A 16552-nucleotide genomic window follows, 5' to 3' on the forward strand; every position below is an offset into this window, starting at 1 on the left:
TCCCATATGAGTTGGTATGGTATGTTTTCACTTTCATTTGTCTCCAGATATTTTTTGATTTCTCCTTTAATTTCTTCAATGACCTATTTGTTGTTCAGTAGCATGCTGTTTAGTCTCCACATTTTTCTCCCTTTCTCAACTTTTTTCTTATAGTTGGTTTCTAGTTTCGTAGCATTGTCATGAGAAAAGTTACTTGATATTATGTCAACTTTCTTAAATTTATTGAGGCTTGCCTTATTTCCCAGCATACGATCTATCCTTGAGAATGTTCCTTGCAAACTTGAGAAGGATGTGTCTTCTGCTGTTTTTGGATTGAGTGTTCTGTATATATCTAAGTCCATCTGATCTAGTTTTTCATTTAATTACACTGTTTCCTTGTTGGCTTTCTGTCTAGATGATCTATCCATTGATGTGTGTAGAGTGTTGAAGTCCCCTACTATGATTGTGTTGTTATTAACATCTCCTTTTAGGTTTGCTAATAGTTGCTTTATGTACTTGGATGCTCTTGTGTTGGGTGCATAGATGTTTATAAGTGTTATGTCTTCTTGGTGGAGTGACTCTTTTATCATTACATACTGCCCCTCTTTTTCTCTCTCTACCTATTTTATCTCTTTACCTGTTTTGTCTGATATAAGTATTGCGACACCTGCTTTCTTTTGTTTGTCATTATCTTGGAGTGTCATCTTCCATCCCTTCACTCTGAGCCTGCGTTTGTCATTGGAGCTGAGATGTGTTTCCTGGAGGCAGTGTATTGTGTGGTCTTGTTTTGTAATCCTTCTGTCACTCTGTCTTTTGATTGGAGACTTCAGTCTATTTATATTTAGAGTGATTATTGATATATGAAGCCTTAATGGTTCATTTTAGCCCTTCATTTTACCCCTCATTTTCAAGTTTTTCTGCATTTCCTTTGTTTCTCGTCCCAGGTATTTCAGACTACCAATTCAGTTTGGTAGTTTTCTATGCTGGTTTTCTTAGTTTTCTCCTTATTTATTATTTGTGTTTAATTATTTGTTTAGTTGTTACCCTGAGGTTTGTATGAAAGATTTTGTAGATGAGACAGTCCGCTTTCTGCTAACCTCTTATTTCCTTAGACTTAGGTAATTCCATCCATTTCCATTTCCTCTTTTAAGTTGTTTTTGTCACATCTTATTCCAACCTGTGTTGTGAGTTTGTGGTTAAAATGACAAGATTATATTTATTTTTGGTGTTTTCCTTCCTTTTATTTTAATGTTATAATCTTGTGTTTGCTAACCTGTTCTGTTGGATAACTACAATTTTCTGATTTTGTCTATCTATTTATCTTCCTACTCAGGACTTTGTAACACTTTTCTTCTTTTTTCAGGTATGAAGCTCTTGATAATTTCTTTTAGGGGGGTCTTGTGGTGAACTCCCCTAGCTTTTGTTTATCTGGAAAAGTTTTCATTTCTCTGTTATATCTGAAGGATTTTTTGCTGGATAGGATATTCTTGGAAAAATATGGAATGCTGCATGAATTTTCTTGTCATCCTTGTGCAAGGGCCATGTTAATCTTCTCTGTATCCTTCCAAGTTTAGTATATGTGCTGCTGAAGCGAGCACCCCATATCTACTGTTTGAGAACTTTTTCCATTCATGTTCAGGTTTCATGTCCATAATCTCATTCACCACATGCTAGTTTGGTACATGATGTATCTTGTCTTCCCTGCCTCCTATTTCAGAGAAGGGATTAATGTCACCCACAAATGTCCATGCATAATCTCATCTCTAATCAGTCCATTTTCCCTAGACCACTAAGTTCTAAAATGAGATCTATTGAATTCAAGTTCTGTGAGGTATAACTTGGGTGAAAACTGGTATATAATGTTTTTTGTTTTTTTAAAAAACTATGGGATTTCTCAAACTCTTTAATATTCTATACTACATTTTCAGTCAGAAAGAGAGTACATAGGAGAAGTTTCCCCCAAATTATTTGAATGTCTAAACTGTTTCAAGTGGCTATTTTTGGAACTAGTGTTCCATAGAACAAAGATTGAGAACTACATCTCTGAATCTATCTTCTCATCTTTCCCTTCTGTTTCAGAAGAAGGCCTTCCCTCATCCCCTCTAAAGCTTACTCTGTCTCCTGTACCCAGACGCCATCCCTTCTTGGCCTTTTTATTTCCACAATTGACTGCCTTAATTTTCAGGACCAAATGTTGGCGAACCAAATAGATTTTCGGTAAGGTAAATCTACAGGAACAAACTCCTTTTCTTCCTTTCTGCAGGTCCTAGGTAGTTTTAATGCTTTTTTTCTTTACTTGATCCTTCTGTTTTGTAAGTATATGCAATTCTGTCCCATCACATAAAAATCTTCACAACGTCCCTCATTCCCTTGCTCTACCAAATGTTTAAAAGAGGGAATGTGCTTTCTGCCTCCTTTTAGGCACTCTCTTGCCATCTGGTTTCTATTCTCAATTTTGTTTCTTATTATTTTTCTTGCCCAAATATAATCCTGTGACCATACCCCCATCCTCTTTCTTTCCATTTTCCTTTTTATTGGATTAATATATTTTGACCATATTTTTTCTTGATATCATTTTTGAAAATATTACTGAAATCATTTTTTTTTACTTCTCCAACCTATTCTCATTTTTTCTTGATAATTTTACTAATTGTGAATGTTCATTAAAAAGCAGGCTCTTAGTTCATCAACTTTTGCATCTAAACATTGGAATGCACTAGGATCCTTCTATGTCATCATCATGTTCCCATTGGAATGTGATTTTACTTTCTTCTCCACAAGGGTAGATTACAGAAATCAACGCTTTTAGTTTCTCTATCTAATTAACTCACTCTTCTTACAGGGAGATAAAAGATTTACTCTTATTATTGAGCATCTGACATTTATACTAGGAGTTGTGGATTGCTGCAGCAAGAAGACGGTGTTCCCATCTCCCACTCTCTTGTGCTCCCTCTCCTGTCAGCAATTATGTGATGAAGCAAGTCTATAATCTTCAATGTCATCAGCTATAATATCTCTATAGACCCAGTTCTTTCCACCAATGGTTATCAACTTCTAAATATGGGAGATAGTAAGAGGTCCCCCACTTTGATCTTTGACCCAAATTGCATTCTCCAATTTAACTTTATCAGTTGGTCTTATTCTTTCTGAGTAGTGAGCTCCTGGTTACTTACTGATTTGTGTCAGTAAAACTAACACATTGATTTCCATTTGTATCCATTCCAGGCCCAGTTCATTGGTTATAATCAAAAACAAGGAGAAAGGAATATTAGGCTGACTCTTATACCTCCCTCCACCACTGCAAAATATTGAGAGATTGGCAAGAAACCTTTATGAATAACATTGTATATGGAATCAGATTTGGGGAGCAGCTGCTGTAAGTGCCTTTAGCAGACTTAGGCCAAGCAAGAAATGAATTGCACATTTGGTAGTTTCTTATTCCATAACCATGGATGTTACTATAAGCCTGGATGTTCTAGATGCTAGATTGTCAGGAAATTTTTTGTTAATTTCCATGTAAGACTCATCTCAAAGCAAGCAAAACATCACAATATAGGCTCTTTAAGCACAGCTGGATAGAGAGATTTGTTTTGTTTTGTATTTTCTCCTTTTATTATGCCCTGCCCAGGACACAGACAACTATTCTCAATTGCACGTACATAATCTAAATTTTTTCTTTTTGGTGAGGAAGATCAGCCTTGAGCTAACATCAGTTGCCAATCTTCCTGTTTTTGCTTGAGGAAGATTACTGCTGAGCTAACATCTGTGCTGGTCTTCCTCTATTTTGTATGTGGGAAGCTACCACAGCATGGCTTGATGGGCAGTGTGTAGGTCCACGCCCAGTATCCAAACCTGCGAACCCCAGGCCACGGAAATGGAGCGCATGAACTTAATCACTACACCACAGGGCAGGCCCCCACAGTCTAAATTTCATTCTATTTATTTCTTAAGCTCTGATTATAATTGTTTAATTCAGACACCTAGGCTGGAGGTTAATTATGCTAAAAAAGTAAAACATCAATAAGCAGACGAAAAGGAATGAAGATCCTTATTATATGGAAATACATGTTTCTTAGATTGAAGAAGAGGAAAAATTCAATGTAATTCTACAAAAATAAAATCTAGAAAGAAAATTAAAAAGACTTACACCCAGATCTTCTAGGTGCCAAGTTTGTTCAGTGAAGAATGAATATTATAAGTTGCAGCCCAAAAATGCTCTTGCAGTCCAAACAGGAACATCCAAGTAAGACACACAGTTTGCCAATGGCAGGAAGTGATTTTGTCTTGAGAAAGACTGAGATCTTAAAAACCAGGCTATCCGTCTATCTGTCTATCTATCCATCTATAGATCTATTGATCTATATACCATCTATCTATAGAATGGCAAAAGGAGGTCTACTTTATAGATGGAACTAAGAATAGGATATAATCGAGCTGTTATTCATTAGGAAGATCATTGGAGCTAGACAAACAGACAAACAAACAAACACAAAAACCTAACAAAACGCAGAGAGAATCTCAGATGCCAAATTGATGAATGCCTCCAGAGGAACTGAGACCCTAAAATCTATAGAGAGGAGTCCTTTTTAAGCTATTAATCAGAAAGCAATTAGAAAAGCAATTGAGAAACAGCTTCTTAATGATGACATTAGCTACAAGATGATTTAACATTTAGACAAATTTGAATGAAGCAGACCTGAAAAATCAATGTGTAATACTTTTTAAATTATTAAATATGTCTTAAAGTAATAGAGTTATTATAGGGGATGGCCTGGGAAATTTAAATAAATTCTAAATAAAGGTAAAGAGAGACAGAAAATGAAATAAAAATCAAGTATTTATGGGACAGAAAGTGATCAGAATTGACTTTAATGGTGTATGTTTTGAAGGATTCAAAACTCATTATTTTTACATGTCTTCCTACAGGAGACTCTGCAAGACATAATCTGGAGAATAAAATAGAGGCAAAAGCTTGACCTGAAAGCAAGAGTCAGGAGGGTCTCCAGATCTACTGAAAAGTCCCAATGGAGTAGGGAAGGAAAGGGCCAAAATAAGAAGTGGATTTATTTACAATAACCAGGAGGAAAAAGGATGTGAAACACTAGAATTATAGCTAATTATTTGAAGAAAAGATGTATAAAGAAAGTCTGCTTTGGGTAAAAAGTTCAATAGCTGAGGGACAATAAATTTGAGGGATGAAGACATGTCACAGATGACTTCTCACCTAATGGTATACATTAAGGCAGCATCAACAGTTGTTTCCATTCAGCAAGTTTTCGTGGAGATCCTCCAATTGGGACAAAAATAAACCATGCATTTAACCAATTACAGAAAAGGAAGCAGAATCTGCAAGCACAAAGACAAATAACTAAAAATCTATTGAGACCATGTGGGACAAGAAGAAGAGCAGGATATTTTGTCTGCGCAAAATGTATGATAATAAACTTTGCTTAGAGTGCTTCCTGTCTTAAATGTTGGGTATTCTACTTGGAAGGAGGAATGGAGACAAAGCCTGCGTGCAGAGATATCCAAGAGACAGATATCCAAGACTCAAAGGCAAAATGTTAATTACTTGGTTTTAAGTACGTGGGATGTGATCTAAAGAGAAGTGGGAGTCTCAGAAGATGGGAAGCTGAAGGAAATGGGTGCCACCACTGTATATACCTAAGTTTTCCAAGAAGAGGCCAAGGATTTCAAATACTACCCTCTGAGAAGAGAGAAATTATGCTTTGTAGAATTTCCTCCTTCACCATTATGTGGGAAGCTTAGTATCTCAATTAGCTTCTTGATATGAAGTGGCTGAAAATGAGTATAAATCTCTCTGTTGAATTATTTTTTTCTCTCTAGCTTCTTTTCAAGCCTCTACTATAAACCCTGATTCAGAGACATTAGAGATTTATGTTGTACTATATATTCGGTTCAAGTAAATTTGTTTTGCTTGGAATGATTAGTGTATGGCCTGAGCAATTATGTGTGTTTTCAAAATTTTATAGTTGTAGTTCTAAGTATGTGATAATAATACAGATATACTAATGACCCTTGGAGTTTTAAGAAAATTTGAAATAAGCAGAAAGATTGCTGGGTGTCCCCAATGGAAGAATACACATTGTTGAAGCATAGCCTTCTGAGTTAACTGTTCTAACCTTTAAATGCCTCTGAGGTATTTCACAATTCTGTAAATCACAATTAATTGACAGCAAAGCAAATACGTTTTGTTTATAGGTATTCAAAAAAATTCACTCTGGTAGCAGCAGAGAGGTCTTTCCTCACCCTGGAAAAGCCAGGTTTGCACCCATTTGCAAGTTTATTTCAATATTCCTGATCTATACATGTGTTTGTTCTTTGGATTCTCCTTTGAATTAGCTGTAATAACTGCCTGGTTCTCTCATTAATACAAATGAAATAAAATCTTTAACACACGTTCATTTTATATCTCTATGAGAATCTTGATTTGATTTTGCCCTCTTTTAATATCAAATCCTTTAACAAACTCTGTGGAAAAGCAAGACAAGCCAAAATTGATTGAAATTGGATTAATTCAGATTAGGAGCATTCAGAGAAGTCATATTCATTCTACTGGAAAAAAATAAAGAAAAACAAAACAAAAAACTCAGCCTCCATCTGTTAAGATTGCTGACTGAGACTGAAGAAACAAACAAACATGAATGAATAGAAAAAATGTTCGGCTTTTAATGTCTTAGAACTTTAAGGGATTTTCTTTTATGACTTTAATTTTTGACAGCGTTCAAATTTGAAGTTTTGTTTTTTATAGACTTAAGTTCATTGTATAATCTCTGGTGAATTATGTTGAACAATATGGTTAGTATAATTTGAGATACATAATAGAAAAGACTGAATAACGGACCTATGGTGTAATATGACTTGAGAGAATTTGGATTTTTCTCGGGGAATAATCTAAATTCCCTGCCACTTATCACAGAGAAATCCCAAAGAACATTGTTAGAAACCACAGGAATGGCCTTATTGAGACCCAAGTTTCTAACTAGCACCATGCTTGGCTGTTAAGATAAAGAAAACAAAATGTGGAGAATGGTGGAGGGTGAAGAGGAGGTATTCTCACTTTACCCTCATGTTTGTGCAGAGCAGTGATTCTCACTGTCTGGTCTCCCAAGCAACAATATCAACATCACCCAGGAATTTGTTAGAAATGCAAATTCTGGGGCACCCACTCCAAACCAACAGATCCAGAATATCAGAGAGTTGGAGTCCAGCAATCTATATTTTAACAAGCACTCAGGGTGGTTCTAAAACACTCAATTTTGGGAAGCTCTGCCATAGATGAATCTTTAGCTCCTTTCACCAGATTTGGCTTTTCTCATATGTGATATCCATCATAATAGTTCCTACCCTATAGTATTATTGTGAGAAGGAAGAGGGATAGCTTGCATGTTAAATGCCTAGTACAATGAAGCACATAAGAAGTGCTCATAAGGTTACCTAGAAAAGGAGAGTATTGGAATTAATACACACTGTCTTGACACTCTTCTTCTGAGGAATAAGTGGCTAATTGATTTGTGAGAGCCTGATAACCAGCAGTCTTTGTTTCCCTGGTTGGTGGGGAAAATAAATTCAAAGGTCACAGACAGTTGATGTCTTGGCTTCACAGTCTCTTGAGTCAGGCCTCACCTAATTACAATGAACACTTGCACTTCCTCTCTCTCTGTGGTAAGCAGACTCAGCTATTAGCATCTCTACCATATTGTCTAGAGGTGAGAAAATAAGGTAGATGTTTAAGGCTATAGACCCAACCATTTTCCATTGCAAGGAGATGTAGGATGTTTACACATTGGATTCAGGTCCAAACTAGGTTCACTAATTCCATTTTAGTGGAGAGTCATGAATGTTGCTGGTTGTGGCTGCTTGTCTGATCCCCATATATTTATCAAATACTTCCCAATCTGTCCTAGAAAGTTTCAGTGGAATAGAACATGAAAATACCTGTCAGTGAAGCACTTACTTACGCGTCTGGTACTATTCTAAGCATTTTACCACTGCTAAATTATTTAATCAAGCTTTAGAAAAAGAGTTTTAAACATAAAAGAACAAGGGAAATTCTGTACCCCTGAGTCTTTCTTAAATAAACTGCTAGAGAATGAGCGATATCCATCCTTCAGCAAAAGGATTGATGGTAAACATTTTAACAGATGTGTGTTGACCTAAAACTAAAACAAAGACAGAAATGAGAGCAGATGGCTAATATACAAATGTTACATGTTGTAACATACAGAGAATACACCTTCTCCTTGTGTGTCCACAGAATACTTACAAAAATATTTCATGTATTAGGTCACAAAGAAAACATCATATAGGATATATCCATGATATAGGATATTACAGTCTTTGAACACATCCAATAAAATGAAAAATTATATGCAAAATCATGTCAGAAAGGTTCTTTTATATGAAAATTTAAAACAACAAAAACCAAAATGCCATATTTGGAAACACTGCAATGAAAGAGAAAATACAAATTGAAATAGGTAAGATAAACCTACACATCAGACTTTTCTATTTTTTTTTTAAGCAGAAGTTTAGATTGTATATTCTTCTTTCCTAATACAGACTTTTAATGCTGTAACTTTTCCTACAAGTATTGCTTTAGTTGTACTGCACATGTTTTGGTATGCAGTACATTCATTTACATTTGATTCAAAATATTTTCCAATTCCTATCTTGCTTTCTTCTTTAATTCCTAAATAATTGAGAATTTATTATACATCTTTCTGTTAATTGGTTTATAAATTATTTCAGTTATGATCTGAGACTATACATTATGTAACTATAATTGTTTCAAATTTATCGTAGTTTGTTTTATGTTCCAGAAAGTTATCTGTCTTGATGAATGTTCCATGAACTTTAAAGTGATGGCCATTCTTCTTGTTATACAAAGGGTTTTGTAAATGGCAATTAGACCATGTTGGCAGATAGGATTATTCGAGTCTTGCAAATTCTTACCATACCTTTTGAGAGAAAAGTATTGAAATTTATAACTATACATAAGGTTTTGTTTATTTCTCCTTATACTTCTCTCAGTCTTTGCTTCATGCATTTTGAAATTCTGCTTTTAGGTGCATACTCATTTAGGATATGTATATCTTCCAGGAAAATTGAATCCTTTATAATTATATAATGTTATTCTTTACCCTTGCAATATTTCTTGTCCTGAAATTTTTTTGTCTGATATTGATGTAGCTACACTAGCTTTTTTTATATTATATTTTGCATATTTTCCAATTTTTAAAGATCTACCTTTGCTTTTTTGTTAAAGTGCTTTTTTTGTTCATAGTACATAGTTGGATCTTGCTTCTTTAGCCAATTTATCTCTGTATTTTAGTTGAAGTATTTAGACTATTCACATTTAATATAATTATTGATATTATTGTATTAAAATCTTCAATTTTTCTGTTTTCTATTTATCCTGTTGTTTCTTTAGACTCTTTTTTCCTCTTTTCTTATGACATCTTTTATTTCTAGCATTGGTTCACTATTTATATGCTTTTTCAAAAAAAAATTAGTGGCTACTTTAGAGTTTACAACATATATCTTTAATAAATCTGTGTCTACCTTCACATATCTTGTAAGGAATTTACAATCTGTAATCCAAAATTCCCATCTGTTTGTGATATATGATCATACCTTTACATTTTGTGTATGCTATAAAAATATAGTACATAGCTACTACTTTTGCGTTGAATAGTTATCTTTTATAACTAGTAAAAGTAATACAATATAAATGTTTTATTTACCTTAATCTATGCCATTCCTATAACCTTCATTTCTTTGGATAGATTTAGGTTTGATTTAAATGTTACACTACTTTCACCTGATGAACACGTCCTTCAATATTTTTTGTAGTGGAGGTCTGCTGTTTTTGCTTGCATGAAAAATTATTCACTTCTTTATCTTTTTAAAGTTATTTTCATTTAGCATAGAATTCTGGATTGGCAATTTTGTTCTTTTCTTTCAGTACTTTAAAGATTAACTCTACTTCTGACTTGCATAGTTTCTGATTTGCAATCTATTGTAATTATTATATTTTTTGTATGCAATTTTTTTTCTAGCTGCTCCTAAGATTTTGTGTTTGTACTTGGTTTTCATCAGTTTGAATAAAGCATGTCCAGCTGTTTTTTTTTGTTTTGTTTTGTCTTTGCTTTTGTTTAGCATTTATCCTGCTTTGGTGATCTCTGAGTGTCTTTGATCCGTGATTTGGTATTTGTCATTAATTTTGATCACTTCTCAACCTATATCTTTTAAAATATTTCTTCTGCTCTGATTTCTCTCTCTTTCTACATGCTGTATACAAATAAACCTAACTGTGTTAGAAGTGAATGCTGTAATCACACTGAAGAAGGTTAGAAAAGAAAGAATTCACCTAAGTAACTTTGAAAATAGCGTTTGACGATATACTGGAAAGCTAAAAACAAAAAGAAGCATACAATAATACTGCACTCCATTTAGTGAATATGTTTTTAACAGGATTATATAGGTTAACAATTTTGAAAGTATTTCATATAAAGTACATTCTAGCATTGAGTGAATAAGGAAATACCTTGAGGAAATAAGACAGAAATTTCTCATTTTCAGTAAAGAAGTTATAAATAAGGAAGGAAAAGGCTGGAATGAACCACGTGGAGTCGGATCGGAATCAGTGGTATCAGTATGAACTCATGTCTTGTAATGTATATATAGTTAAATAAATATATAAATAGATTTAGGTATATGTGTATGTGTATCTGCTCAGGGGACTTGGAGGCAAAAGGTACACCAATGGTAATGAAAATATCTAGTGCCCATATCTTATTTTCAAAATATTATTGACCGATGTAAAGGTTTCTGGGACAGGGACAAAACAAGATTATCCTGGAACATCTTGTGGTAACAGAAAGTAAGAGACACCTCAAAAATGACAACGGTATATCAACAGGCACCAACTTGAAGGGGCTCCCAAAGGCCGTATCTGAGACAATACAAAAAATAAAAAGTCCTTGATTTTATTCTAATATAAACAGAATAAAATAAACACCCATTATATTATTATAACCCAAGTAATTGAATAGAATAAAATAAACACCCATTATATTATTATAACCCAAGTAATTGAATTGAGAGGAGAAAACTCATCTTTATAGAAGAATTTCAACTTAATAAATATAGAAAGAATATCAGAAATAGAAAAGTGTCTTTTGGCAAACAGTACAGTTGTAATTGTTTCAAGCAAGAATCGTCACTGTACTCTAAAATGAATGAGTAAAAATATGATGAGAACCAGGATATTTATATAGTCTAAAAATATCTTTCCGTAATATACTTAATAATAGAAGGAAAAATAGTAATTTTATGGTGGAAAAACCTAGCATGCCTCACCTTAACCAAATTATCAAAGTTAGTATCACCAGTAATGATGCATTTTGATGTCATGTGCCTCCTGTTCTGATACACTAAGAAGGTCACAATTCTGAACATGACTCTGTGGCGTTCTTGCTAAAAACACATTACCTGAATTTAGTCATGAGGGAAAATCAGTCAAACCCAAATCATGGAACATTCTACAAAATAGTTGTGTAGTATTCTTTAAAAGTAGCAGTGCCATGAAAATTTAAGAATGACTGAGGAACTGCCACAGATTGGGGGAGACTAAAGGGATGTGATAACAAAACACAATGTGGGATCCTGGATTAGATCCTGGGCCAGCAAATAATATTCATAGAATGGTAAATTTGAAAAAGCTCTATAGTTCAGTTAATAAAATTGTATCAATTTTATGTCCTTGTTTGGATAATTGCACTGTTGTTATATAAGATGTTAACTTTTTGGGGGCCGGCCTGGTGGCACAGTAGTTAAGTGCGCATGTTCTGCTTCCGCAGCCCTGGGTTTGCTGGTTCAGATCCTGGGCGTGGACATGACACCACTTGGCAAGCCATGCTGTGGTAGGCGTCTAACATACAAAGTAGAGGAAGATGGGCATGGATCTTAGCTCTGGGCCAGTCTTCCTCAGCAAAAAAAAGAAAAAAAAAAAAAGATGTTAACTATTAACAAAGCCAAGTGACCGAGATATGGGGATTCTTTGTACAAATTTTGCAATACTTTTGAAGTCTAAAATTATGTAAAATTGATGTTATAAAAATAAAAATTAAATAGATATCTCTTTGGATTATTTTTTGCATCCAGAGTCCATCTCAAGAAGTCAAAAAGAAAGGATAACAGAAATTTGATATCAGAGAGCAGAGGTTCATCAATATTGTACAGAAATTACTTGTATATTTATATTTATTTTCATATGAGAATATATTTACTATTTCTATCCTCTACTTAAGATTACTTCTTTTTCAGCACAACTATTCTAAAAATCACTTACCATTAGGGGTCCTGAACCTGTGAGGGTGTGCTAAGCCCAGTTGGAATGTTGTAAACTGTGTTTAATTAAAACTTGTTTTTAGAAAATAAAAGGAATAGCTTTTACACACTATTGCAACCTCTGTGACTAACTCTTATCAATTCTTTAGATGTGTGAGGGTGAGAGAATTTATGAATTCATGCTTCTGGCAGAATTAGCCATAAAATAATTGGTTATTACAGAAATAGCATCAACTTTTCTACCTCCAACACTAATATAAGCTGTCTATGAGAAGAAATTATAAATCTAAACATAGTAAATGCTTTCCTCAACTGGTTTACACTAAGGAGCCATATTTGAAGTAAGCTTTTAAAAGTTACTTTTTAAATTCATTTCAACTTTGCCTGGGTATTTCTGGGGCTTGTCTCATGCCCTCACGATAACTTGGTTATTATTTTCATGAGTTTTTAATTAATTTTCTTGTGATCTGATGGTTGGTAGCAAAAAAATCACTTATTTTTTATGGCTAAAGCTAAGAACTCTTTGTTCTGTGACGATTGCTTGCATCCATACACAGCTCCGTAAGGCTGAGCTTACTTCACATGCTAACTCTTCCGAAAATGTTTCATGGCCAGATTCAGTTAGATCTGCTTTTTTTATATATTGTTTATGGCATTATGGCAATTGTATTCTTGTATGCATTATAAAACAGAGGCATATTTATATTTATTCATCTCAGTATATCACCTGAGCTAATGTATTTTTTACTCGCATCTTCTGGTCTTTCATAGAACATGGCCAGGTTAATAGTGCATAACTTTAAAGATTGTCTTTTACTGCAAGTAATAGAAAATGCTACAACAATGACTTATTCAATTATGGAGTTTATTTGAATGATGCAAAAAGAAGTTCAGAAGTAGGCAATCTGTGGTTCATACTGTGGCTAATAAAGTAAAAGAACAAGACTCTATTTGTTCTGACATATTCCTGTGTGAATTTTATCACTGAGTTGCAAAATGGCTACTGTTCCTGTAAGCAATACAGATGTACTCTAGTCAGGAGAAATAAAACATGAGCTAGGCAAAATCAGAAGAGTTCTCTCTCTGCTCTTGAGAGTTGTCATTATATTCATGTCATATATTATGTCATATTGTCACGGAAGGAACATCCTCCCTAGAGACTTCCACCTCTGACTCAAAGACAGTCTGTAATACAGGAAGGCAAGAGCATAGGGAATGGCTTTGGGGTATCCTATGGATTTGTTAAATGGATAACCCAAAGCCATTCCCCATAGGCAAACCTATAAGATTTGTTAAAATCCTATTTCTATCACCATTGAGTTGACCCTAGAAATTCGAAAAGAATGTCAACCATTCATTTTCACCTTGAAAGTTTCCTGATATATAAAAATTGTAACATTGCTAAGGAAAAGAAGTTGAATCATTACATACTGTAAAGTTACTACGTGGGCCCTTGGTCCTTCCTTTATTCACCCACGTAGTTATTGAGAATCTGATTTGGGCCAACACTGTAATAGACACTAGGATAGACTAAAAAAAGATCAAAGTTTCTGCATAATTGTGAAATTGATTATTTAACTGTAATTGTGAAAAGTACTGTGAAAATGAGTCATAGGGTTCCATGATAGCTTCTAACTTCAGGAACTTTATTTGATTTGGGGGAGTTCTAAGAGGGTTATCTGAAGAAACAACATATTATCTAGATTCTGAATGATGACAGCAATTAATGAGGCCAAGTGAGGAGGAAAGGAGCTTTCCAGACAAAACAAAATAACAATTTAAGAATGCTTCATGGTAGGGAATGAACATGGAGTATTACAGAAATTGAGAGGTCAGTGGCTGCACGTTGTGGAAAGTGACGGAAAGAGGTTAGGGCTGATCATGCAAAATATTACAGGCCACGTAAAAGTTTAGCCCTATGTTAAAGGAGATTAGAAAGCTGTTGGAGGATTTTCAGCAGAGGAAACAGAATATTAGATTGACATATACCTTTGGAAGTGCTGATGGAATAAAGATTAGAAAAAAACAACAGCTTCTAGAAGTTATGACTCATTGGAGCTCATCTGGAGGCCACCCTGAATCTCAGGATTTTAGAGGAAGATGCTGGAGATAAGTCTCAGCTTCCTGACAGAATGAAGCTGGTAAATCTTAGCTTCAACTGTTAGAGACAATGTGAGGCTCTGGGCATGAAAGAGGGGCCACCACTGTCACAGGTGTTAATTGTCTGCATCCTTAAAGGAGATGGTGCTCAAGAGCTCAATTTCTGCCTATGAATGAGTCTGTCTGAATTGTCATCAGAAAACAGTGACTTCTCTTCTAACTTTCAAATCTCACTTGAGCGCTTCTTAACTGAAGTCTCTAAACCAGGAACAAGGTGTGGAAGCGGATTCTATACAATATAGTCCCAGGATTCTCCTCCTGAATGCAGACGAGAGTTCACAACAGATAATCAAGTAAAAATTTGTTAATGTTGCCATGTATGATCTATTTGCTTATTATGATATATTTTATCTAATTATTATTTATTTAATGCTGGTTATATTGATACCGTGACCCAGAGTTTGATAAACACTGGCTTAATGAGCAAAATTATTTGATTACGCAAAAACAGAAATTTCAATGTGGCTTTATTCTCCATGTACTTTATATTTAAGCTTATAAAACTTTTATGAAATTAGAAAGGTCTTGGTTTCTTTTTCAAAATGTGGCCCTAAAGAGACAGCTGCTTGTAGGGATGGTGGAAATTAAAAAGAAGAAGAATGAGGAGGAGAAAGGAGGAGAAGACTGATGCGATGAGTGATGTTTTACCCACCCTCGCCCAGAGATATTTGTCTACTTTTAAATGAACTAAAGAATCAGAAAGTCAGTTCCCTGTGGCTATGTCTGTGATGTCAGAGAAGACACCACTCAATCCTTAGGCAATTAAAGAAATGGAATTCACAAAGTGGTAGCAGTGAGAGCTCCAGAAAACGCCAACACTTCCCATCACCTTAAAGACAGGTAGTAAGTTTAAGTTGAAAACTGAGGTAACTTGTTTTATAGGCTCCGCAAAGTTTCCTATGTGACTCACAATAAAAATTTTAAATAAAAGAAAATGAAGGGCCTCTATAGAAATTTTTATGGCACATTAGGTAGTAAATTCACTACTGCAACTGCGGAATAATGATGTTTGGTCTATTGGTCAGCATGAGAATTTTATGAAGCGTTTTTCTATTTTGAATTTGAAGTTAACAGTTAAGATGGCTTCAGCTTAATAAGTTTCCTGCAATGCATTTCCTCAGAATCTGAAGAAGGTTTTGCCATGGACAAGTGTGAAAGCACATACTGGAGCAAAAAAAAAGGCCTTTGGGTTTAAGACAACAAAATGTAGACTGACTGTTACGTGTTTGTGAAAACTTTATTGTTATTTCAGTTTTGTTCTATAAACCTGTGAATAAAAACACTTTTAATGCAAGAATAAAAACACGTTGGCTGTATTTTAACAGTTCAATAAAAGGTAATGCTCAATTAATTTTATAGGTAGATTTTATCAGGGAAAGAGAAACATATTTCTCTTGACTGATTATCACTTACTCTTTCTCGTTCTATTCTTTGAAGCTCTAGATGTTACTGACCTCCAGCCGGATTCATGTTTTCATATTCCCATAGGTTTATTTCTCTCCAAGAAATATCTACACTCCTTTCCCTGGGGCGTCTCCCATAAGGAATAGTGGGAATTAGATTCTTTAGTGTTTTATTCCTTTTTAAAACTATCACCTACCTGAGAAAACTGTGCAATAAAATAAAATGTCAAGCTTCCACACTTGGTTTAAAAAAACATGTTAAGGGGCCAACCTGTTGGCCCAGTGGTTAAGTTTGTGCAGTCTGCTTTTACAGCCCTCGGTTTGCAGGTTCGGATCCTGGGTGTGGACCTACATGCTGTTCCTCAAGCCATGCTGTGGTAGTGTCCCACAGACAAAATAGAGAAAGATTGCCACAGACATTAGCTCAGTGACAGTCTTCCTTAAGAAAAAAGAGGAAGATTAGCAACAGATGCTAGCTCAGGGCCAATCTTTCTTACAAAAAAAAAAAAAAAAAGCAGAAAAGAAAAGAAAAATTCAGATTAAAGTAAAAGAAATTAAGAAATAGTTTAATAGTCATTTATATTTAACATAATTTTCTGTGGAGGAAACAATATTTTCATCATAAAAACTATTTT

At 34.4% G+C, this 16552-nt stretch overlaps 1 non-coding gene across 1 annotated transcript; it reads right to left on the reverse strand.

Moving 5' to 3' along the window:
• Positions 1-1470: 1470 nt before the first annotated feature.
• LOC124236563 (U6 spliceosomal RNA) lies at positions 1471-1577 on the reverse strand. Its single transcript, XR_006887794.1, has one exon. It is a non-coding gene; the product is annotated as a U6 spliceosomal RNA (small nuclear RNA).
• Positions 1578-16552: the final 14975 nt, after the last annotated feature.

Source organism: Equus quagga, chromosome 2 (genome assembly GCF_021613505.1).
Source record: "Equus quagga isolate Etosha38 chromosome 2, UCLA_HA_Equagga_1.0, whole genome shotgun sequence".
NCBI lineage: Eukaryota > Metazoa > Chordata > Mammalia > Perissodactyla > Equidae > Equus > Equus quagga.